At 40.0% G+C, this 25,445-nt stretch overlaps 1 long non-coding RNA gene across 1 annotated transcript; it reads right to left on the minus strand.

Annotated features, from left to right (window-relative positions):
- Positions 1 to 641: 641 nt before the first annotated feature.
- LOC142010246 (uncharacterized) lies at positions 642 to 16,189 on the minus strand. Its single transcript, XR_012644740.1, has 3 exons — positions 16,090 to 16,189; positions 907 to 1,024; positions 642 to 746 (listed from the first exon to the last, which is right to left on the minus strand). It is a non-coding gene; the product is annotated as an uncharacterized LOC142010246 (long non-coding RNA).
- Positions 16,190 to 25,445: the final 9,256 nt, after the last annotated feature.

The raw sequence follows: 25,445 nt of genomic DNA on the forward strand, positions 1-25,445 counted from the left end.
AACTGAAGGCAGTTCACCAGCATAACCCCTGGAGGGTCACCAGAACTTAATTATCCTGCACATCCACAGGTATAGACACTTGCAGCTCCCATTGGCCATGGATCATCATTCCTGGACAATGGGAGCTGCAGCAAGCAGCACAAGTTGGGACACTGCTTCCCACAGCTCCCATTGGCCAGGAATGGAGATCCATGGCGAACGGAAGCTGCAAGGTGTGGATGCTCAGGTAAATTCAGCACTGGTGACCAGCCAGGGTTCTTTTATTCTGCGTGCCAGAGACAAACTAATTTATACTATAATGATTCCACTAAATGGGTCTTTCCTCTCTACTCTAAGCTGTTATGTCATTAGATAATAGTGTATCCTTTCTGCCAATCAGAGCTGGCAGCAAAAATGGCCAGGCTGAGTGTCTAAATGGACCTTCTCAACACTGTATCACAAAACCTGCTCTAGCCCTCCCCCAGTGACCTGCGACAGTTACAGGGTACCTCTGAGAGGCAATATTTCCCCTCATAAGGAGAATGAGTGTACAAAACATACTTTAAATAAAAGAAGGCAAGTCACTTGGCATGAATTTGGGAAACCCGTGAGCAAAGAACTGACCTCCAAGTAAGTTGGGCAGTGTCTTTTCCCCTGGGGTTCTTAAGTGCAGAAACCCTTTATTGTGAGTGCAGGCACTCACGGTTGTTGTCCTTGGTCTGTGCAGCTTCAGATTTCATAGGTGTATATTCAGAGTTAACATCCCACTGTGGGCATAAGTGCTGAAATTAGAGGTGTGGGGCATGCTGCAGCACCCCTGGCTTGACCTCGTTTCCATTATATGATGGGTTTACTGCTTGGTTCAGCAACTGCCAGCAACCCACTGTACAAATTGTTCCAGCACCCCTGACCCAGGCACTTACTCACCATTCCTCTTTCCAGACACCCTGACAGCCAATTGGAACTTCACTGCTCTTCACTGGCCAATCAGCTCTTCACTTCTCTTCCACCAGCCACTCATGTGTGGCTCATAGCCACACCCAACCTATTAGAGAGAGAAGCTATTTTATAAGAATGTTAAGGTGCAAAGTCAGACACTGAAATGTCGTATACCAGGCAAGCTCTCCATTTAGCATGTTATTTGACTAGAAATTTAAAAAAATATGCTTATCCTTTCATGAATTGATCATCTTTTCTGTTTTGATTCTGTAAGTTAAGCCAGGACGTTTGAAATTAATTGATACCCAAACCACACCTACATACATGCTGGGCCTGCAAGCTGTGATTATTTATACTGTCATATTCTCTGTGGATTTTGGGATGGTGGGGAAGACATTTCATTGTAAAATATCTGAACCAGAAATAGAGAATGCAGACTCTTTGGTTCTAGCCCGCCTGCAAAATGTTTCATATACCACAAAGTTTTCTCTTGTAGCTAAAGAAAATAAGCTGTCAGCAGTTAGTGAATCCTGAAAAGACTGTGGATAAGTACAGCATTTTTTTTCAATTTCTTCCTCGTCCTAGTTTCCTTGCCTGGAGTATTTGCATTCCTATTACAGACCTGCTTTGCTGTTACCAGCTCTGTCTTTTTTCATTGTAAGCACTGCTCTTGTATAAGTTTACAAGTCAGAGCACTTCCCTCCCTGACAGGCCACCTAGAGCCAAATACAGCCTCCTGTTCCTTGTGTGAAGCTGCATGGTAGTCACTCAGTGGCTGAGAGGGAATGAGATTCAGACAAAGCACAATGTGAGCCTTAGAAGTATTTGAAATAAGCCCAACTCATGCTGAAGGGAGACTGGGGAGAGTAGTTATATTTCAATGCACTGTTTGACCTGAAAGGGGGAAAGACAGCTTTAGTGAGAAGTAATGACCAATTTTCCCATACATAGAAAAAACAATGAGGATTTCACTGACCATGATTATACATGTTGTGAACCAATTATAATAAAGAGTCACAAAGCTTTTCTTTTTATAACAGATAAAAATTGAACTAAAATACAGGAATAGAAAGTTAGAGTGTGAGTCATGTTGGGGAACTACGTTGATAGAATTAAAACTTTTACCAGTATTTCATAAAACAGGAACAAGAATTAGCAGTAAAGTGTACACTCTGCAGTACATATTGGAAACATATGGAATACAAACAGCATATTGGACTTTTGCGACATAGTGGGTCATATAGATCTATACCTATGGGCGTCTGAGAGAAACTAAATCCATTATATCACCATTAAATCATTCTGTTTGTAAAATCAAGACCTGTCTTTTAATGAATGTGAATTCCCCACATTCTGCATGGTTTCAATTAGCTTTAAATGATATAGTCAGCTGTGGGGGATGCAGGTATCGCTAGAAAGCTAATTGAAAGCAGCAAAAGATGTGAGGTAAAGTAAATATATTTCAGTAGTATACACGTATACAATGGAACACGAGAAAAAAAATCCTAAATATAGATCTGCAAATAATTTAGAAAGACCAGCAAACTGGGCCGAAATTAGTGATTGATTATTAAGTTATAACGAGTGATATATTTGTATTGCAGTAGCTACCAAAATATGCTAAATGTGCATTTTCCAAACACATAGCTAGGCTAAAGGCCTGTAACCCCTAGCAGTGGGATCAAGACTGGCTATCAATCCATTGGGGTCTATTTAGCTGATACAGTGAAGACCTGCTAAACTGACTCCTAAATGTGCTTGACTCCAGTACTCCGGAATGAGAAGCTTAAGGTAAGTTGAAGAGAGAGTTTCTCCTGTCAATCCAGTGTGGTTTAGAGACCGCAAGTAGTCAACCTAAGCTATGTCAACTCATTCACATAGCTGGAGTTGCAAGACTTAGGTTGACTTTAACCCATAGTGTAGACCTACCCTTAATTTCTCTCCCCAAGAGGGTCATAGTCTAAAAAGGCAAGTACTGCCTACACAGAGCAAAATACAAATGAAGCACTGAGGAAATGGATTCAGAGTGCCCAGAATTATCAAAAGTGGTCAGTTTTGGGTACCAAGCTTGAATGAGACATCTTGGGCCTCATTTAAAAAAAGTGCTGAACACCCACAATTCCAGCTGTATTTTATGGGTGTAGCAGATGCAAAAGGCACCTTTAAAAGCAGACGCAAGGTATATCAATTTGGACACCTGCCATCAGACCACTTTGGGGAGATTTTTTTTCTTTCAGCTTCTGCTCTTCTTCCCTCATCCAATTTTTAATCAGTTTTTCCATGTGTTCTTTTTTCCTCGGGGCCACATGTTTCTAGTTTTCATAGAATTGCATAAGTAGGAGCTTTATCAGTTAGTTAATATTAAGGGGCCACAAAATTTAGAGATGGAAAAATCCTATTAGCTCATTCATCTGCCAACAAGATTCATATTCCAGTACATTTTCTAGTACCTTTTCCTCACATATTTTAGGGATGTCTCAACAAGACTTGCACTATTTCCTGGGGGACACTATTCCACAGTCTGGTATGTCTCACTGTACTTCCACCTCTGATTTTCAGTCTAAAATTTCCTTTTTTTCTTATTCAATTTGCTTATGACACTACAATCAAGAAAATCTTTCCTATATCTTTTCCATCTCTTTTCATATCTCCTCTTAAAAGAAATATTTGCGTTTATTTAAGTTTCCGTGTCTGGAGGCATTGAACTGGAACTCAGTTGATCTGGGTTCAGTTGCTGGTTTTCCTACATGCTTGCTTATGTGTCCTCAGGCGAGTTCCTTAATCCCTCTGAGCCACAGTACTTTCTTTGTCTGTCTTGTCTCTTTAGATCATAAAATCACTGGGGAAGGATTGTCCTTTAATATGTGTTTGTACATTACCTAGCACAATAGGTCCTTCTTGTCAGTTGGTGACTTCTAAGCACTGTAGCATACAGAACAAATCTATTATTGTTACCTCTGTGATTGATCTGAATATTTTCATGAAAGCAGCATACCTCACATCAGTTTGCTGTAATTTATACCCTATGCTACTATCCACTGACTTTCACTGTTCAAATGTATAAAGTATTTTGGGATAGTGTTTGCAAGAAAAGTTTTTACACTAAATACAGCTGTGTTTTCATTGTTGCTCTCAGTTTCAGGACATCCTAGGCAATCTCTCCTCTCAGAAACAATGAAGCAGGTAAAGAGAAAAGCAAATCTGAATGGGTAGGTCAGAAAGCTCAAACAGACTGTGACTGAAACAGAGAACAGTGACAGAGATTAACAGAAATAAAACAGAGAACATGTATTGGTAAATGGAGGATTCCTGTCTGTGCTAGAATTGAAATTTGACCTAGAAGTAAAACCTAGGACACAGAATGTAAAAAGTAAAAAGAAAAGACAGAAGTGAAAAATGCCAGTGTGGTGTATGTGTGGGAGGGAGTGCCTGATGAAATGACAGAATAGGAGACAAAATCGGCAGAAAGTTGAGGTAGATGAGCAAGTTCACAGAGATATGGGAGAACAATTGACAAGATTAGATAGGTATTTTCTTTATTAAAACACAGTTTACCAAAGAAAGCTATCCATGACCTCAACTGAACAATCTCTGTACCCTTGAGCTATGGTGAAGATTTCTGGGGACGGAGGAGGGAGTGAAGACTACCTTAAGCGTGAAGCCCTGCAGGGCTTGTTGTTCTAGCAGTTATTGCCCAAACTCCTTACAATCTAAGACAAGTCAAAACCAGTCAAAAGCAAAAGATTTCAAATCAGTGTCAAAGTATATAGTTTCCATCAAATATAAGTGAAGTTGTAATGAGCGTTATGAGAAATATCTCATATTTGTGAAATTCAGTAGTAGAACTCAAACTTTATTGAAAGTCCCTAGGACGATCCTCAATAATGGAAATGTTCTGGTTGCATGTTTCCCATGATATATTGTGGGACTTTTTGTAAATCTGTAAGAGCCACTAAATAATCCAGAAGATATATTGTAATGATACAGAAAGATATAGTGTATATTAGGATATCTTTATAACACAAACATGGGATGAAGTAATACCATACTACTTATGCAAACACAGGAAAAAATCTGATATAAGACATTTAGAAAATTATTTTGCCATGCTAATTTTTAAGCTACTCATATCATACGAGTAACTTAAAAATTATCATAGACTCATAGAATTCTTGGGCTGGAAGGGACCACAGGAGACCATCTAGTCCAGCCCCCTGCCTAAAGCAGGATCAACCCCAACTAAATCATCCCAGCCATGACTATGTCAAGCTGGGATTTAAAAATCTCTAGGGATGGAGATTCTACCACCTCTCTCAGTAACGCATTCCAGTGCTTCACTACCCTCTTGGTGAAATATTTTCCTAATATCCAACCTACACCTCTCTCTCTGTAACTACAGACCATTGCTGCTTATTCTGCCATCTATCACCATTGAGAACAGTCTCTCCCTATCTTCTTTAGAGCCCCCTGTCAGGAAGTTGAAGGCTGCCATCAAATTGCCTCTCAGCCTTCTCTTCTGCAAACTAAATAAGCCCATATTTCTCAGCCTTTCCTCCTAGGTCATGTACTCCAGCCCCTTAATCATTTTCATTGCCTTACACTGAACCCACTCCAATGCGTCCACATCCTTTCTATACTGGGGGTCCCAGAACCGGACACAATACTCTAGATGTGGCCTCACCAGTGGTGAGTAGAGGGGAATAATAACTTTAATAGATCTGCTGGAAATGCTTCTCCTAATGCACCCCAATATGCCATTAACCTTCTTGGCTACCAGGGCACACTGCTTACTCATACCCAGCCTCTCATCCACTGTAATCTCCAGGTCCTTTTCTGTTGCACTGCTACTTATCCAGTTGGTCCCAGGCCTGTAACAGTGCTTAAGATTCTTCCATCCCAAGTGCATGACTCTGCACTTCTTGTTGAACCTCATCAGATTTCTTTTGGCTCAATCCTCCAACTTGTCTAGGTCACTCTCAACCCTATCCCTTCCTCCAGTGTATCTACCTCACCCACTAGCTTAGTGTCATCTGTAAATTTGCTGAAGGTGCAATCCATTCTTTCATCCAGGTCATTAACAAAGACATTGAACAGTACTGGCCCTGGAACCGATCTTAGGGCACTCCACTTGAAACTGACTGCCAACCAGACATTGACCATTGACCACTACCCATTGGGCCCATCCATCAAGCCAGTTTTCTATACATCTTACTGACCATGTATCCAATCCATACTGTCTTAATTTATGGGCAAGAATGTTGTGGAAGACTGTATCGAAAAACTTAAAAATTGTCAAGACAAAATAATTGCATTTGGGTGGGTTGCATATTCTTAAGTTGTTTTCCGGGGAGTTCACAGGGAGAAAGTACCCCTATCAACTGTGTTTATTGCTTCATATGATAGTGGGAGCCACTGGGGGGAAAGAATGGTTACATCATATTAATTATATTATATTTTGTATGATATAAGAAATAATTCACATACCTATCCATATTCAAAATCATTAGGTTAAATACAAAACAAAGGACATGCATAAGTAAAGGGGGTAAACCCATAGTATAAAGCAAGCCTTCCATTATCAAGGCATATGGGATCTGCCTTTGCAAATAATCCAATCATTAGCTAAGTCTTGAGGAAAGCTGTATTGTTTACATAGTCATACTACCATAACATTTAAGTTAGAACCATTTTGATCTAATATATGCACAAGACTTGATAGGATGACCTCAAAAGCGCCCATTCCATTCAGAAAAACATTCAGAATTCTGTGTATTTACCTAAAATATCAGTTTCCTGGAACTCCAAAACTGAGCTGAGGATCTCATTAAAACAGACTCTTGAGAGATTTTCAAGAATCTGATGATTGTTATTATTATTTGAACTGTAGCAATATCCAGATACATTTATCTGAGGTCAGGGTCTCATTGTGTTAGGCTGGGGTCTGCAATCTGCAGCTCCAGAGCTGTTAAGGACTTCTTTGTGGCTCCCAACGCTATACTTGCAAAGTAAAAAACAAACAAAACAAAACAAAAAAAAACCCTCCTGATTATTTTTCATATTTCAGTGAACATCTAAAAGACAAACAAGCTGCGTCTACACGTGCACGCTACTTCGAAGTAGCGGCACCAACTTCGAAATAGCGCCCGTCGCGTCTACACGCGTCGGGCGCTATTTCGAAGTTAACTTCGACGTTAGGCGGCGAGACGTCGAAGTCGCTAACCTCATGAGGAGATAGGAATAGCGCCCTACTTCGACGTTCAACGTCGAAGTAGGGACCGTGTAGACGATCCGCGTCCCGCAATGTCGAAATTGCTGGGTCCTCCATGGCGGCCATCAGCTGCGGGGTTGAGAGATGCTCTCTCTCCAGCCCCTGCGGGGCTCTATGGTCACCGTGGGCAGCAGCCCTTAGCCCAAGGCTTCTGGCTGCTGCTGCGGCAGCTGGGGATCTATGCTGCAGGCACAGGGTCTGCAACCAGTTGTCAGCTCTGTGTATCTTGTGTTGTTTAGTGCAACTGTGTCTGGGAGGGGCCCTTTAAGGGAGCGGCTTGCTGTTGAGTCCGCCCTGTGACCCTGTCTGCAGCTGTGCCTGGCATCCCTATTTCAATGTGTGCTACTTTGACGTGTAGACGTTCCCTCGCTGCGCCTATTTCGATGTTGGGCTGAGCAACGTCGAAGTTGAACATCGACGTTGCTGGCCCTGGAGGACGTGTAGACGTTATTCATCGAAATAGACTATTTCGATGTTGGCTGCACGTGTAGACGTAGCCACAATGAACAACTCATATCTAAATAGCAAAGGCTATGTGACCTTGAAATGTTGGAGAACTCCCCTTTAATATGTGTGATGCATTGTGGAATACGTGTGCACTGTTCTTAAAATAGGGGTTACAAAAAGTATGATTTGATGTTATTTATTACGGACCCTCTCATATTCACATTGATTAATGCTCTGAAATTATTGGGGGTTGTTTGCCGAATTTGAAAAAAAGTGACTCTTCTTGCTATTTTGGTTGCCTACGCCGTGTTAGGCCCTGAAGAGGCAGTTCTTGCTCCAGAGAGCTGACAATCGAAATAAACAGGTTAGTGAATGGTGGGGACAAAATACAAGCATTGAAATCCCTGCTTTATAGATAGGGAATCCAGACACAAAGAGACTAAGTGACTGGCCCAGACCTCCAGAGTCTAGGTCCAATGCTGTAACTACACTCTCCTAAGAAGCATGCAAAAAAAGAACGAGTATAAAGACCCAACTGATTTTTTTTTATCTATTTTTTATTTTAGCTCAGTTTGGAATTGATCTGGGATAAAGATTTATGTCACATCTTGTGGTATTTGAATACATTCATCTATCTCAAATCACAGGCTTGACTTTAATTTAGTTTTTAATTTTAATTTAATTTTTTACAAATTTTTTATCATGTCCTTTTAACCTGAGGTAATGACTACTGGATCTTTAGTTGACCTTTCATAGCTGTAAATTTCAGCATTTGTACAGTAATTGTACAAAATGCTTTAAAGATTACTATATTTATGACAAGTTACACATCTTTTTCTGAGATCACTGAACTGAAATAAATGTTGCTTTCTTGCACATGATTCTTAACAACCTTTCATTGCACACACTGACAAAGGAGACTAGCTTGGGAAGCAATAACTCTTCTTTTTGCTGAAGACTGAACTTAGTTATTCTCAGCGGTTTTTTTTTTGTGCCGGTACTTGCCAGCAGCTGGACAGCCCCAGCCATGAGATTGGCTGGGGTGTGAGGCAAGGAGATCCTCTTTTTTTTACCAAAAAAGCACTAGTTATCTTTATCCATACTCAAAAATTTTATCTGCACTAGACAGTTCTATCGACAAAACCCCAGTTTGGTCAACAAAGCTCAAGTAGTGTGCACACAAAAAATGTGTTCTGTCAACATACTATCAGCAGAACTCAGCACTTCTCTTGACAGCCTTTTGGCTCTCCCCTTAAGGCAAAACACCTTTCTTGACAGAATCCATCGAGAAAAAAGCCATGTGGGTACTCCAGGGGCCCTCTGTTGACAGACAGGTCACCAGGCAGCCCTGTCTGCTGTGCTTCTGGTTGGCTGTTCTGGCGAGAGGGCGGCCAGTCAGTCTGGCCACATCTACACCGGTTATGGAAGATCAACCACTGAGGTTCGATCTTCCGGGGTGCCCTTTCACACATGCATGAAATGGCACATTCCAGGGTCAATGGCAACCCCGGAACTCCTTGCAAGGTAAGAGGATTGTGGAAGGTCAATGGGAGGAGCGCTTCTGTTGATCTTCTGCCATGAAGACAGATGTGGGAGTCAACCGCTGCAAAGTCAATTTTTGATATGCAATTGACGCACCAAAAATTGCGTAGCAGACGTTGACCTACCAGGTAAATGTAGACGTAGCCTTAGTCAACAGAGCGGATTGACAGAGTGATCCACTTTCATGTGTGTCTGCAATCTGTCAACAGTAGTTTTGTTGCAAGATATCTTGCAACAGTAACTTCAGTTGACAGATTGCTGTAGTGTAGGCATAGCCATACTGAACAACACTTAGGGCTTGCCTACACTATCACCTTCCTTTGAAGGAAGGATGGTAATTAGAGTGTTGGGAGCTTACTAATGAAGTGCTGCCGTGCATAGGCAGCACTTCATTAAGCAAATCCCCCCACCTGCGGCAACTTCGAAGTTTTAAACTATGAAGGCAGCACTTCATTAGTAAACTCCCACAACCTAATTACAATCCTTCCTTCGAAGGAAGGGGTAGTGTAGACAAGCCCTTACAGGAGTTGAGCTCTTACCTTGAAGTTAATGGGTCTACTCATACTGGTAAGATTAGTAAATTGAGCAGTTTGTCCTACTGGATGGAGCACTAGCCTTGGACTGAGGAGACAAGCATTCTATTTCTGGCTCTGCCAGCGTGGGTTTGGGTTAATCATTTCATCTCTCTGTACCTCAGTGTCCTCATCTGTGAAACAGGAATGATGCTGACCTGTTTGTAAAGCACTTTGAGATCCAGCAATGAAATGTACTACAAAATTAGTTTATTATTCAGCATAAGTAAGGATTGCAGACTCCTACTCAGTACTTTAATTATTTATTAGGTTTTGTCCCATTTCTTGTTTTTAAATAAGTAAACTTTTAAAACACTCTGATTTCTACCTAATTTTTAATTAGTGTAGAAATTGAGTAAAACTGTTTCATATTTAACTTCTGGGGGTCCTAATAAATGTTTTCAAATATTTTTAAAATAATTTAAGTATAACGGATCACAAAACATCACATCACATTTGTCTGCTAATTTTTGTCATCCTTTTCTTGTATAAAAGAGTAAATTTATGTTGGAACCCCATTACATTTTTCCTTTGTTACCACATTTTGCAAAATATTTCTTTGCCTTTAGTGGACTGAGACTCTTCAGATCTAATTTTAGATGGAAAGGACATTTTTTCAAAGCACTGAAAGAACTGTCACTCATTCAGTTTTAAATTTGCTGTAGAGTTTCTCCTTCCATTAGGACAAGGAACTATTTTGCACAATCTGTTTTTTTGGGGTTTTTTTGTTTTTCTTTTTGGCTTTGGGGAGTACATAATGAAAGTGATGACATAATAACCTTAACTATAACACCACAAATGCAACAATGTAATACATAGACCTAAATCTGGGAGAGGGAAACCAAATCAATTTATTATAGCCAGTTGCCTTACACTCACATGCTGTGCCAGTTTCGTGTGAATGTCCCATTTACTTTTTCACATGAACTGCCACAGCATGGTTTAAACAGAGATTTCTCTAGCAGTGGTGTTAAGATTCCTCATTAACATCATTTGGGGAGTCATTGGGCCAAATGCATCCCTAGTGCAATTCCACAGCGCTCAGTGGGGTTGCATTAATGAACATCTGATCCATTACCTCTATTCAGCCTACTTGTTCCTCTTTGTCCTCTTTTACAATTTTGTTACTTTTGAGCATTTCTCCCTTAGGTGAGAATTAGTCTTACAAAAAAGCCCATGAACCTTTTAAATTGTTTTTATCATTTATCAAGATCCCCCATGCCTCCACCCATTCTACCTTTCTATAATAGATTTTTAGAAACAACTGAGTTGCTAGCTATTTTTCATGGTATTCAATGAAGCTATTTAAATATCATGCGGCTTGAGAAAATAAAGAAATGCACTACAGGTTTTTCAAGATGATTTTTGAGATTCTAGTCTTAAATTAGGATAGATCACTCTGTCCAGTTGCTTTAGCTTCCGCAAATATTGGAATGGCTCAAAGTGCTCAGTGTTTGAACCATATAGCTAATAAACTCTCCCAGAGAAAATTGTGATCTATTTTTCTGCATTTTGTGCTGAATGTTGTTTTTTTTTCACCCTTTCTGTATTTCCTTTCAAAAAACCAAAGGCATGGATGCAGTTAAACTGACCAACATACAAAATTGTTCACAAGTTAATTTGTATTTAGATGCCATTGTGTGCCTAATGTATCAAGTGTTCGTCTGATTAGCCTTCATAATGAAAATAAATGGTATCATTGGATCATGCAAAGGACAAAATGAAATGTTTCCTGTGGCAGAAATGTTAATGAGTTGGGTTAATTGAATATACTTCTTTTCAGAGCACTGATATCTCTTGTCACATATCACATACACTATGTATTATTGTGGTTTTTCACAGACAATCTGAGGCCTAGTTCTGTTAATCTCTTTTGGAAACTGTTAACTCATTTTATGATCTTTTTTTATTTCAGTGTATGCTTAGATGTATTCAGCTGGATGAGATCTTCTACTGCATAGTAATGAGACCTGTTTTTTACCAGATCCACATATACTGATGTGATCAATAGAGGGATGACTTGAGGGGCAAGCCTAGATTGCTTCCCTCAGTGTGTTTTTATTTTCCTATCAAAGATCTTTTTGTTCTCCAAACTCTCAAAATAATTAAGCACTTGCATTTGCATTCCTCCGGGAACAGCTTGCAGGTTCCAGTGGAATTAAAGCATGGTTTGTTAGCTGCAGCTCGAAGAAAAAGCAGTTGGAAAGCTGGTGATAGCAACTGGAGATGTGCTGGAATCAAAAGCTGTGCTGCTAGAATAAATTTAGCTTTATCAACACATACAGGCTTACATGTTCAGTAATGTACTGTGAGAGTGGTGGGATCCCATTCAGTGGTGCGATTTCTCATTCAGATACAGACAGCATGGCTGTATTATTTTTGTGTGCCTTCTGATTCTTTTTAATGAGTGAAACTTTTAACCATTATACTGGATGGTAAAAATGCTGCATCTAAATAAGATGCATATGAAAATTCACAATGGTAGAGATACTGTGCAAACTGTACATGCTGCATAGGATTGGTTTATGTAATGATAATTTGTGGAGATGTGATGAGAATGATAAGGGAAATGTAATTTAATTTAGATAACTGTCTCTGAGAATCCTAATGAATTCTAAGTACTGGAAAATATATGAAAGACAAATGTAAAGGCAAACATTCACAGCCAAGCTTTAGTCAGAAGCATCCCTGAATATTAAATTACAAAGTGAGTGTTCGCTAGAAGTCAGGAACTAGCTCCCCTCTTTTCATATATTCACTGGAACTTTTTTCTAAAGAAGACTAGAGACCAAATAAAAGCTTCGTCTCAACACTGACAACACTTATAACCAGGCAACTTTAAGATGTGACCTTCAGCAATGTTCCCAGCCATGCTCACTGCCTTCCAGTGGCTTGTGAGAACTTTGGAACGATATCTGCTCTTCACTAGCCAGGGATTCCCCCAGCCACAGGCCAAATCCTCCAGTGAGTCAGCTTCACAGGTGTCTGTGCTGCCTAGGGCAATGGGTCTGAGATTGTTCTTAGCATGTGTGAAGTGTTTGTGGGTGCAAAGATCCTGGTACACCCATTTGAGGGCCAATCATAATCTAATCTGCAGCTAAGTGAAAAGACCTCAGCAGCTTTTACCTCATAACTTGATTTTGGGAGCAGCTATAGACAGACCCTGAACTTGATCAATACAGAATCTCCGCTTCTGCAGTTAGCTAATGGGCCCAGTTTTCAGATCCAGTCCTATAAAGTATTTTAATGTTTTCGGGAAGAATAACTAACAGTGGTGAGTAACTTTCTGGATACCAAGTGTGTATCAGGCAATTTGTGTTCATTAACCTGATAATCTCTTAGTGGGGGTGCTTCCCAACCATGTTGTTGTTGCTGCTCTTAGCTGTGGTTCTTGTCTGTATGAAACAAGCAAAGCTGTATAATACAGAGAATCAAGAACTGAGGAAATCAGTAGAGCATAGTAATTTTTTTAATGAGAGCAGTAGTCAAATTAATGGCATGTTACTGAGACATGCAGTTGCTTGGAAGGTGTTGTCAGCAATAAACCATGAAGATACCTCAACGTCTGACTTGCTACCAGGGTTTTTTGGAGGAAGGGACTGCTAGTTTGTTTATTTGTTGTTTTGTTTTTAGTATATAGAGAGTTATAGAAACCAATCTTCTCAACTAGCCCTAAAGATGTAGAGCCTTGAAAATCTCAGAATGAGTAATGCTTCTGGCAGTTGCCTTTTAAGCTTTCTGAAACCTTGATCTCAGCTCTGAAGTATTAACTCTGCAAGTGCCAGACAGCTAGGAAGAAAAATCACATTGTTTGATGTATGTTCCCAGCTCAATCTCAAGGATGCAGAGAACTCTGTGAATTGGACAGGCCATTCAAATATTATCACGAAAGAGGGAAAGAAGGCCATTTGCTTCCAAGCCTCCCATTGACTATCTCGCATGGTATGAAACAAAGCAATATGACTCACTGTTTCTGAGGCACATTTAAAGTGCCTGCTCTGAAATTCATAATTTCAGCAGCGTCATATGGCAAACATTGCATTCCGTCTGCTGCATAGTTCAAGGCATAGAGAATCTATATATAGAGCCTTGCACATAAAGCAACAATGAATATTTTTCAGCTTTCCCTGGTGAGAACTTTATCAAGAAAGGCAGGGCAGCATGGTCATGCAATATGACAGACATTTGAACATGTTTGACTTTAGTCCTTTAATAGCCACAGTAATGCTTCTTTTCTTTCTATATCTTGCATGCAATCTAATCATTGGAGCAGCAAATCATACCAAGAAGATCCAGAACCATTCACAACAGCTGTAACATGCCAGAGTCGTATTCTGTTACTGGTGGTTCGGACAGTATCTTAAAATTCCAGTTGCTGATAAAACTGAGATGATGGAGTGGAAGAGAAGACAAGATTAAGAGCTTAATGCATAGAGGTGTTGTTTACCCATCACCCCAGATGATATCAATTGAAGATACTAGTGCCTAGTGCAGGGGTCCACAACCAGCGGCTCCCTCTTTACCGACTTCTTAGACACTCCTGAGGTTATAATTGCAAGTAAAGAAAACTCTCCTGATTATTTTCGATAAATAGTGAAAGTCTAAAAGCCCAACAATGAATAACTCATATCTAAATAGCAAACGATCTGTGATCTCGAAACACTGGATAACTCCCCCTTAATACGTGTAATGCATTCTCGGATATGATCCTGTATCTGTGTTTTGATTGTGTTGCTAATAAAGTCTTGATTTTGAAAAGGAAATGGAAGCTTGCAGCATTCCTGCTGTGAAGGGCAACACACATTGTAAGAAAGTAAACTGAAATAAAATGTGAAGTAAAATTAGCATATTTAAAATAGAGGAAAATTGAAGATGAAAAGACAGAATTTCAGACTGAATGGACTCAATCCTTTGTATCAAGTTCAGCTGGGCTCCCTTTATGTCTCATTTGCAGTGAGAATTTTGCCAACAACAAAACATGCAAGCCCGAGAGACATTTTCTGAAACAACATAGTACTTTTGCCAAACAGTACCCACCTAGAGATGCCAGAAAAAAAGCCATGGAGGAGCTGCTCTGCAAAGCAGAACATAGTCGTTAAATGGGTAAAATCACCAAATAGCATAACTGTGGCTACTTTGTGGTGATTCAAGAGATCGTGAAATGAGGAAAGCTGTTCACGTATGGCGAATACAAAAAAGAATGCTGGATCAAAGTATCAGAGCCGCTGTACAGTAGTTTCAGAAACAAAACAAAATTGTTCAGACTCCAGCATCCTCCAGAGAGAGAGAAGGTTCAAGAGTGAAAGTCAGGAAGACAGTGGTACAAACACATTTGGGCTGTGTCTACACATGCCCGAAACTTCGAAATGGCCATGCAAATGGCCATTTCGAAGTTTACTAATGAAGCGCTGAAATGCATATTCAGCGCTTCATTAGCATGCGGGCGGCAGCGGCGCTTCGAAATTGACGCGCCTTGCCGCCGCGCGGCGCGTCCAGACGGGGCTCCTTTTCGAAAGGGCCCCGCCTACTTCGAAGTCCCCTTATTCCCATGAGCTCATGGAAATAAGGGGACTTCGAAGTAGGTGGCGTCCTTTCGAAAAGGAGCCCCGTCTGGACGCGCCGCGCGGCGGCAAGGCCATGCAAATGGCCATTTCGAAGTTTGGGGCACGTGTAGACACAGCCTTGAAGTGTGAGGAAATAGAATATGCAAAAAGTTTGTGACTGTCTTTCAGTAAACATGCGTCATATTACAGATCAGTGTGTTTGTGATATTCTTAAAATATGGGTTACAAACAGTATGGTTTGATGTTATTTATTAAGGACCGTCTCATATTCATGTGCACTGTGGCTCTTGAATTATTGTTTCCTTTTCCTTTTCAAAATCAAGACTATTAGCAACATGATCAAAACACAGATACAACTTCGTATCCCACAATGCATTGCACAGTATAAAGGGGGAGTTATCCAACGTTTTGAGATTACACATGGCTTGCTATTTAGATATGACTTGTTCATTGTTGAGCTTTTAAACATTTACCATTTACTGAAAATAATCAGGAGATTTTCATTTATTTATGTATTTATTTTACTGTGCAGTTATATGGTTGAGAACCACAAAGAAGTCCTCAAAGAGCTCCATGCGGCCCCAGAGCTACAGGTTGCAGACCCCTGCCCTAGAATTTTCCAGAGAGTTCAGAATATTCCCACAACATTTCAGACTCAGATGGGGCACATCTGCAATGCTAAAACAGCTGCATCCTCTTGTGTTGCATGTGTTTGTCCATAAAGTTAACTTTACATGAAAAAATTATTTAAACCTCATACAGCCAATATTTTTCATACCTTAATCAGGCCATCTGGGGTTTAGTGGTTCTTTATGTGATGGTGTCTATCCCCAGGAAAGAGGACTGTGCTAAAGATAACAAAAGTTGCAGCAAAATCTAAACAAAACAAAATGAAGGATGAATAAGTGAGAGGTAGTAAATCTATATAAATGTGACAGGGTGGAGGAGCATAAAGTAATGATTTATCAGCAATAAACTTGTGATCACTTTGTTTTAATTATTCCACATTCCTTTGTAAAACAAAAATAGGGTATAATACAGAAAAGGCCAGTTCAAATCTTAAGTCATAGAACAATCACTGCAGAATGCTGTGGCATATAGTGTTATCCAGTAACCAAGAAACCCAAAGAAAAAAAATTTACAAAGACCTCTCCTGTGTTTTCTGCAATTTGAATAGCTGTCTATGAGTTCTACATCTGGTTTTCCTTTCGAAGTAATCCATTAAAGCCTCAACTGATGTTATCCTGTGGGGCTCCCATGCAGCTGCAGACGCCCACACATGGAATTCCAATTGAAAGATGCTGTCAAAATACCACATGACTGACATGCATTGATGTGATTAACAATTACCTATAGCCAAATCTCATCTGAGCCTACTGTACTTTTGTTTCTAACTTTAGACAAGATAGATGTTCCTGCAGAAAATACCATGTAACTTTCATTGAATATAAAAGCCTAGCTAATGGTAAAATACTTTACATTGCCTATAACAATTGGGATGAGGAACTTCTTAATCAGGCATGGTGAGGTAGCCGTGTTAATTTGTATCTTCACAAAACAGAAAAGCAGTTCTGTAGCACTTTGAAGACTAACAAAATAATGTATTAGGTGATGAGCTTTTGAGGGACAGACCCACTTCTTCAGATCTGGAAATTCTAGGTCTTGCTTCATTGTCTCACTGCATCTTTAGTGTCACAAACATTTGGCAAAGCACACATGAAAGCCTACTTCAAATCAAATGGGGTTTCAAAGCAAACTTAAAACTGAGCCTACGTTCATCTCTCAAAAGCTGCCAATCAGTAAAGAACTTACGAATGTTTTAAAATCTATTCCTATTCCATAAAGAATTTATGCACATGCTTAACTTTACAATCTCTGCTGGATGTTGTATGTCAGAAGAGCATATTTTTCTATTTTTATGATGGTCTTAGTGAATAAAACAAAACAATTATAAAATATTATATTTAGAACTTCATGCATGCCCAAAACTCAATTTTCCATGAAGCAAATGACAAACTGAAATATTCTGGAGCTCCTGAGTGCCCAATGCCCTCTTAATATTATTTGCCTAGGATATAAGGCTTTATTTTTAGGAGAATTTATAGCTTCTATTTCATATTATTTTTCAGTTAACATGTTTAAATAACTTCATATCTTAATGATGATGATCAATAAGCTGATTCATGGATTGGGGCCTATCCAGTCCTGCTTTTAATTCTTTACATGCCTAATTGCACCAAGACTGTGCAGTGTTTGCAATTTCCGGATTTCAATTCCCTCGCATAAAGGGGGAGAAAATACCTGAACAGAAATTTCTGAGACAACTTTTAGCGCTGATCAGTCAACAGATGTCAGCCAGCAATGGGTGGTGAGAGAGGCCTTGCCTAGAACCTCTGGGAAACCCTGTATGAAGGAATTCATGGATGAAAAACGTTTGAAAAAGCCAGGTTGTTTTCTATTGTTACTCTTGAGACTCACTGTGCTATGCTCCCAGTTCATTTGTAAGGGAAATGGCAGAGAGGTGCTGAAAGGTTGAGTCTAGTCTTCTAGCAGCAAGTAAAAAACCAGAAAGAATATTTTAATATGTGCTGTCTCTTTTAGCTACATGGAAGGAACTTGCTAGATGTGCACTGATAACTGTCCATACTGACAGGGAAGAACAACTACTGAGAGGAGGGGAATTGTGTTCACATTTCCTTTGCGCTGCCCTGGATAATTCCACATTCTGTGTTATGAATTATCATTTCTATAAGGCTAACACATGAATAATTGCTGTGCAAGTGCCTGTAAAAGCAGGGACTAGCACGGAGTAAAAGCAGCCTGATTTTCAGAATGTGGGTCTCAGCACTGTCTGCAAAGCCAAGCTTTCTGAGGTACCTCAACTTAAGCACCCAAAATCACTGGCAGCTTAGTGTCCCTCAGAGTTTACTATTAAAAATATTAAAACAGACAGCATAAAGCGGAAGCAAAAAAGAGCATTGTAGAAGTGAGCAACAAGCAAACGACTCTAGAGTGTCTTAGCAATTTAGTTCCACAATGTTGGAATAAGAGCTTTGTACTGTGTTGTTTTTAATAGTTTCTTTTTCTGGTATTGTTTGGGATAATGCTTCTTCTATGGTTCGGTGACTACAAGCCTCTTAGAAGTGTGCTTTGAGGAGAATAAGGGAGAGGAATGGTAGACTGGCTCCAGAAGAAAATGCCAGGCAAAAGGAGCTGTATAGCTGAAGATGAGTAGGCCCAAGTGGGGATGATTGTTATTTAGCATTGGGGAACATGCTAAAGAGGACAAGAATGAAGGTGGCACGAGGCAATGTTAGCATGGTAGGCAAGGTTATGGTTGCTCTGGGCCTCAAATACAAGCACCTTGTGCTGGTATTTGATGTGTGAAAGAGCCAGCAGGGTGATTTAGAGATAAGTTGGGCATTGTATAAATGGTGAGAAAGGTAAATGATCATTTCATATTAATTTAGGTGACAAGTAAATATCATACAACGTATCCAGTGAAAACACTGTGATATGTCACACCAGAGGTATGAAAATCCTAGACATAAGCCAGTCTTCCCTTAGCTAGTTTGTCATTCAGCGCTCATGAAGTAGTGGGCAACTTGCCTAATGTAGTGTTTATTTCTCTCTGTTGAGCCATGTTGTTCTAGCTGGTGAAGTAAGCTACTGTAAATAACAGTACTGAGCCAAGATTTTAAAAGCAATGTTCTTTTTGTTACATTGTTTTGTGGCATCTTCTTGAAAATGTAAAGTGATACAGCCAAAGTCCATCTGGAAAGCCACTTTTCTCAGCTAAAATGAAGCTGTTTGATTACTGCATAGAGGCAGGGATGAGTGTTTGTGAATTTCATGGGCTGGTGACCAGGCTTTTTGCCAGGACTTGAATAGCTGGTGAAATGAAGAGCATTATCTGTTGGGTGAAAAAAAAAGTCAGTTTCATTGCTCGCTGCCATTTTATTTTATTTTTACAGGCAGGCGACCCCCATTACTGGACCTGGGTGACTATTGCAGCATTTAGAAGGGGGTATATTGGCACTGCAAAATCACCAAATGTAGTTTAAGCTAAAATTGAGGCTTAGTTTTAACTTATTTTAGTGGCAGATTCCAGAAGGAGAGTCAGCTGCAGTGCATTTCACAGTCTGGACAAGAGCCAAAACATTTAAAACAAAGCAGTGTTTAAAAAAATCCAAGAATGCTTGATTTTAAATATCGGCTTACTAAGAGCTCCATCCTGAAAGGTACAAAGGCCTCTGGGTCAGATCCAGCATAACACTTAAGCACAGACTGAGTTTCAAGCATGTGAACAGGCCCATTGACATCAACAGGACTACTCACATGCTTAAAGTTAAGCATGTGCTTAAGCATGGTCAAGCCATAAACAATTTATAGTACAGTATACCAGCCAACCCTGTTGGTGAATATATATGACAGTATATCAACTGTTATTTTTCCTTTTTCCATTTTTCATAGTATGTAGATATAAAATAATCCACTCCCCTGCCATTCAGATGTATGTTCATAAAATGCCAACAGACAAACCTCAGTGATTTTAAAGGGAACACGTTTATGTGCAACCAGTGAAAAAACAAAAACAATCAGAAAAGTATTGGTTAAATTTTAAAAAATGTACTGTTAATCCAACAGATTGGAACTGTAAACATTTAAAAGCAATTTTTCATGGGTGAGCTGAGATAAAGAATTCCCAATGGGTTCCATTGGGATGACTTGTTTCCCTTGCAGCTGTTTTTAATTTCTAAACTCCTCACTCCCTTTAAATTCTTTTTAAAAATAACTCATTTCTTGAAATATTTTTCATAGGCTCAATAGCCTGTGGTTAAATAAATAGTGAGTACTAGCTTCCACTCTCAATCTATTGCATCTTTCATGCCAGCTAACTTTGTTTCTTGCTTTTAGAAAATACAAATATGTTACACTGCCGTTTTTTTTTCGTTTTGTTTTGTTGAGCAAGGCAAACCTGATTTTTCCTGATACTGATGGCAACTGAAATGCCAAGAAAAAAAGGAATCAGTAGGTTTTGGGGGATTGTTGGTTCAATCCAAAGACGGAGTAGGCAACTCATCATTTTTATAGTAATCTGCATTGGTAATAGTTAAACATTGGAGTTTGCTTTCAGCCAAAAAAGGAGGGGAAAATGTATGCACAGAGTTTCTCTTTCTTTTGTGACTATTTGTTTAATTCCATCAGCTTCTGCACGCCCATGGTGTAACATTCTATTTCAGGGAAGTGGCTGATTTCACTCTTTCCACTTGTTCAAATATTCACATACTTTCATGAAAAAAATGTATCAGCAAATAGTTACTAACAGCTAACATTATACAGACAGGCATCTGCAAATCAAACAAGAAGCATTTATACCTGATTGTCCAGCAGAACAGATCCTGCCTCACAGGCTGGAGCCTGGCTGAGGTAATGTTGTGCAAGAAAAAAAGAAAATCCCCTTGCATGCCTCTCTGAATATGGAAAGGAAAGCATTTGGTCTGGCACATGCGAATTCCTCAGTTCCAGCAAATATTAATGCTATCACCCAAGCTGTTCCTCCACTCAAAATGGTAGAGGCTTGGCATATTCATAAAGACAGACTCCACCGTGAGAAACAAAGAGGGAGTGCTTGTGGCTTCTTCTGTTAGTCCGGATTTCAGAGCACCAACCTTATTCTGGTTTATGGAAGGAGATGGCAAATATTAGCTGCTGCAGATTTGGTTCTCCAGGCTATCCCTGATTTCTCTTAGCAACAGGAGATTGGGAAGTCCCTGGATGTTGCAAGTACTACTGCCAGTTCTAAAGATACAAAAATCATGTTTTAGGCTCCAAGAACACATGGACTAGCTAAATCACATGAGATTTTTCCCCCAAAATAATACTTTTTGGGTCTTTCTTTCTTTTTTTGAATCTCAGATCACATTTCAAGCTTTTCTCTACAGTCATGAGGGCTAGAAACATACTTTTACAATGTTTTTAGAAACATTGGCCATGTCTACACTAGCCCCAAACTTTGAAATGGTCATGCAAATGGCCATTTCGAAGTTTACTAATGAAGCACTGAAATACATATTCAGTGCTTCATTAGCATGAGGGCGGCCACGGCACTTCGAAATTGATGTGGCTCGCCACCGCGCGGCTCGTCTCAACGGGGCTCCTTTTCGAAAGGACCCCGCCTACTTCGAAGTCCCCTTATTCCCATCTGCTCATGTTATTGCTGCTGTTGGGGAAAAGGCCTGGTGGCTTAGGGGCTTGCTGCCGCCAGGGAAGGACCACCTTGACTGGCCCTTCTTCCACTGAAACCGCTCCCTTGGCCCATACACAACAGTTTCCCCTGGCGGCTAAGAAATTCGGTGAGGAAGGATCACTTCAACTGCCCACCCCACTGTACCCGGTCCTTTGCCCATACTGGGGCTTGCTGCCACCAGGGGGAAACCAAAAATTCTTTTTTACTACACTTTCCTATCCTCTTCCTTCTCACTTTAAAAAACAGTTCGGGCACCTGCCTTCATTTCAGGGATCACATGCACACAATAATGGGAAATGGGACAAGTCGATGGCCAGTTGAGAATACATTTGCTGCACCCATAGTGTGGGGGGAAACCAAAAATTCTTTCTTCAAATTTTGAGAGTCTCTGCATTATTTTCAGGAACTGACATATTTTCAGGGATCATGAGGAAAATGCAATGGGAGAAAATGATGTCAAGACCAGCGAGTGCACCCAGAATGCTACGGGGATGAGGGAACTGTGGGATAGCTTCCCATAATGCACTACTGCAACAGTCGATGTTAGCCAATTTGTGTGTGGCAACAATGACTCGACTTTGTGGGGAACATGTTGGAAGTGAGAATGGTCAAAATCAAACTTATAAATACCAGAATTAGGAAATCAATATAAATACATTCAAATTTATCCCTTAGTGTAGAGGCAGCCTTTATTAAAGCTTTCAATACAGGGGCCCAAGACCTTCTCATGAATAAACTAAGGAAATGCAACTATATAGAGCTACTATATAATGGTTGTATAACTGTTCCCAAAGAATAGTTATCAATGGTTCACAATTAATGCTGGAAGGCATAATAAGTGGAGTTCTGAAAGGATAGTTCTGGGGCCAGTTCTACTCAGTAGTTTCATTGGTGATTTAGATAATGGCAGACAAAGTATGCTTACAGTCATTGCAGATGACATCATGCTGGGAGGGGTGCAGGTGATTTGGAGGGTAGGATTAAAAATGATCTGGACAAACTGGAGAAATGATCTGAGGTAAACAGAATGAAATTCAACAAGGACATTCCCCTCTAGGAAAGAATACACACATATAAAATGGGAAACAATTGTTTAAGAAGGGGTATTGCAGAAAAGGATCTGGGATCATAGTGGACCACAAGCTAAATATGAGTTAAGAGAGAGAGTTGACATTGTTGCCAAAAAAAAAATGCAAACATCATTTTAGGATAAATTAACAAGGTGATAATGCATCAGCTGGAGTATTGTGTCCAGTTTCAGGCAACATATTTCAGGAAAGATGTGGACAAATTGGAGAAGGTCCAGAAAAGAACAAACAAAATTGTTTAAAGATCTAGAAACTATGACATGACACATGATTGAAAGAACTGGCTTTGTTTAGAATAGAGAAGGTGTAGAGGGGCTGGCCTTCTGGGGAGGGATAGCTCAGTGGTTTGAGCAGTGGCCTACTAAACCCAAGGTTATGAATTCAATCCCTCAGGGGGCCATTTGGGGCAAACAGCTTTTAAAAAAAGTCATCATGTGTGGTGCTTGGTCCTGCCAATTGGGCAGAGGACTGGACTTGATGACCTCTGAAGGTCCCTGGTAGGTCTGTATCTATATGTATATAAAAGATTTCAAATATCTAAATGGTTTAGACAAGGAGGAGGGTGAAAAAATATTCTGCTTAACCTCTGATAATCAGACAAAAAGCAATGGGTTTAAATGACAGCAAAGGAGGCTTAGGTTAGACATTAGGAAAAAAATTCTAACTGTCGAGGGGGTTAAACACTGGAATAAATTGTCTAGGGAGGTTGTAGAATCCCCATAGTTGGAGTTTTTACAAGCAGGTTAGACAAACATCTCTCAGGGATAGTAACAAAGAGGAAGCCGTGCTAGTCTGTACACTATCAAAACAAAAAGCAGTCAAGTAGCACTTTAAAGACTAGCAAAATGGTTTATTAGGTGAGCTTTCGTGGGACAGACCCACTTCTTCAGACCACAGCCAGACCAGAACAGACTCAATATTTAAGGCACAGAGAACCAAAACCAGTAAGCAAGGAGGACAAATCAGAAAAAGATAATCAAGGTGAGCAAATCAGAGAGTGGAGGGGTAGGGGGAAGGTCAAGAATTAGACTGAGCCAAGTATTCAGACAAGCCCCTATAGTGACTCAGAAAGTTCCCATCATGATGATAAATAAATAAATAAATGATGATGATAAATCGTGATAGGAAATTTCTGAGTTACTATAGGGGCTTGTCTGCATACTTGGCGCAATCTAATTCTTGACCTTCCCCCCACCCCTCCACTCGCTGATTTGCTCACCTTGATTATCTTTTTCTGATTTGTCCTCCTTGCTTACTGGTTTTGGTTCTCTGTGCCTTAGATATTGAGTCTGTTCTGGTCTGGCTATGGTCTGAAGAAGTGGGTCTGTCCCACGAAAGCTCACCTAATAAACCATTTTGCTAGTCTTTAAAGTGTTACTTGACTGCTTTTTGTTTTGATCTCTCAGGGATGGTCTAAACAGTGCTTGGCCCTGCTATAAGGCAAAGAACTGGAACTGATGACCTTTCAAAGTATTTGCCATTTCTATAATTCTAACATAATCTCTCTCAGTTTTTTTTACTGGTTCAGAGAACTGAGTAAACTTATTGGGTGTTTCCGAAGAGAGTAAGGTACATGCAAATTTATAACGTGAAAAGTGACTAAAAACACTAAAGACAATTACTGACACAAGACAATGAGTATCAGATGCTCCTCAGAAGTCTTGACACATTCTTCTGGTTTCACTGTTGAGAACAAGCCAAATAGAATGGATCAGGTGTGAATGGGGTGGGAGTAGAAGGATTAGAATATTATTATGATGAAACCATCCACCATCTATCCTATAAAATAACAGATCCTATACTGCCAGTGTGCAGGATTTGGTCTCTATTTTTGAGTGGGTGGGAAAGATAATGCCAGGTATTTGGCCACTTTGTGAGGAACTCTCCTCCTTCTATCCTATATGACCATAAGACAAAACCAAGCTTCCCTGCTTGCTCCACTAGGGACCAAACCTCATGGCCATTTCTACACATGCCGAGATTCCCCGGGGGATGCTCCTATACATGCTGTTTTGGAGTCCGGAAGAGTTTCTTCTGGACTCCAAATCAAGTGACCGTATGCTAATGAGGTGCCAGGAATTTATATCCTTGCCTCATTAGTATTTTTCAGGCCATTTATGTGGCATGTGTAGAAACGGCCCATGTGATTAGAAGCAAACTTGAGGTCAAAAGGATGACTGGGAAGAAAGTCATAGATTTGCAAGAGCCCTCATTGAGTTTTTTCCATTTAGGGCACAGTCTGAGCCTCGCAGTCAAGTTTTGCTTTACATTTGTATTTTTCCTTCCCATGAAATGTGTGGGCACATTATCAGGATGGCGAGAAACCTCCTAAGATCACAACAGAAGGATAAATAGCCACAGAATGTGTCATCAATTGAGCCAAGGAACTTTCTAAAAACAGGGAGTCCCATAGAAGTTACTCTTTGCTCCTTATGAAATATAAAATAAAATAGTTCAGGACAGTTTGTAGTAATTATACCTTAATCTTACATAGAAATTAGGCTTAAATTGTTTGGTTTCTGTGGTGCTATAAAGCTTTCATCACAGTGAATGAATCCACAGTGACATGTTACATATTTGTAAAGAAGATGCAAGAATTGTTCATGGCTCATTGTTTTCTTCAATCCTCTTCTACATAGTGTGATGCTAGAAACTTTCTGAGGCTCAGTCCCTTCCTCTCATCCTTCTCCCTTTATGGTATTCCCTTCCATCTCCTTTGTAAAAAGAAAAAACATATCTTGCTGCTGACTCTCCCAAAGCCGTTCTTTTCCCACTCGCGGGACATCACACTTGAGA

This window comes from Carettochelys insculpta, chromosome 3 (genome assembly GCF_033958435.1).
Source record: "Carettochelys insculpta isolate YL-2023 chromosome 3, ASM3395843v1, whole genome shotgun sequence".
NCBI classification, from domain to species: Eukaryota; Metazoa; Chordata; order Testudines; family Carettochelyidae; genus Carettochelys; species Carettochelys insculpta.